General features: G+C 33.0%; 1 long non-coding RNA gene across 1 annotated transcript; it reads left to right on the forward strand.

Annotated features, from left to right (window-relative positions):
• The first annotated feature begins 63 nt into the window (after positions 1–63).
• LOC110034949 lies at positions 64–940 on the forward strand. The gene is made up of 3 exons (XR_002295108.1): positions 64–153; positions 453–558; positions 637–940. It is a non-coding gene; the product is annotated as an uncharacterized LOC110034949 (long non-coding RNA).
• Positions 941–1,201: the final 261 nt, after the last annotated feature.

Consider the following 1,201-nt stretch of genomic DNA (forward strand, 5'->3'; position numbering starts at 1 on the left):
TATATATCAATTTAGCTTTTTCTTTGACAAATCTTTTTATTATTATTATTTTCTTATTAGTGATGCCATCGAAAAATGGAATGATGCGCCTGCCTCCGTACTGCCTATCATAAGAAAGCTCATTAATGGTGGCATCAGAGTTTGGGTTTACAGGTAGGAATCCAAAAATCATGCTGGAGCAAAGTTTGCTAAAAAAATGCTCAATTTTGTGTAGGATTGTTCATTTGATTTACACTTTGCTTGCTCTTTAATACTAAACTCTTCCTTAAGCAAAGCATATATCCATGAAAGTACACGGAAATAATAATCAAGTATATTAAATTAAGCCAATTTTCAAGAGGGACAGCCTAATAAAATTATGTTCTGCTTATCCATAGAATTTCCAGGAATTTCATGTAGGAAAAGAAGAAATAATAAGACTTCCTCATAAATTAACAACTTTCCTGGTGCAGCGGAGACACTGACGGTAGGATTCCAGTAACCTCAACAAGATTAACCCTTCGTAAGCTTGGCTTGAACACTACTCAGGAATGGAAACCTTGGTACAACAGGCAGCAGGTAACACAATAATTTTGAATATATTTGGTCAAAACTTCAAAATATTGAAAAAATTACTCATTTTTCTTAGCAATTCAGGTAGGTGGTTGGACAATCATCTTTGATGGACTAACTTTTATAACAGTTCGAGGTGCTGGGCACCAAGTTCCAACGTTTGCTCCAAGGCAAGCACAGCAGATTGTATCACACTTCTTAGCTAATCAACAATTGCCTTCATCCTCGTTTTAGATTTCATCGTTCCTCTCAATTTTCCATAATTTGAAACCGTTGTCAAGGGAATTAAGATTTATCTCCCAATAGCTTGTTTCCAAAATAAACGTGTTGGTTGTAACTAAAAAGAATGGAACAGAAAAAGCTTATTTGGATGTCTTTTTAGTTGTTATTCTTACATATTTAAGTATTCTTTTATTAGCAAAGATATGATAAATGAAGAGCTTGTGCAATGAAGCTTCATCAGGTTTAAATGAACATATTTCTACTTGAATAAATAGATAATGAATTCTAAAATCACTGTAATCAATAATTAGGCCTCACAATTCATAAACGGCATATAAGATGAGTTCAAAAGCCATGTTCGGAATTATGAATTAATCATGTCTTTACTTTCGCTTTCATTTCATGAAAGTTCCATTAAAAAAAAAAA

This window comes from Phalaenopsis equestris, unplaced genomic scaffold (genome assembly GCF_001263595.1).
Source record: "Phalaenopsis equestris unplaced genomic scaffold, ASM126359v1 Scaffold194820, whole genome shotgun sequence".
NCBI classification, from domain to species: Eukaryota; Viridiplantae; Streptophyta; class Magnoliopsida; order Asparagales; family Orchidaceae; genus Phalaenopsis; species Phalaenopsis equestris.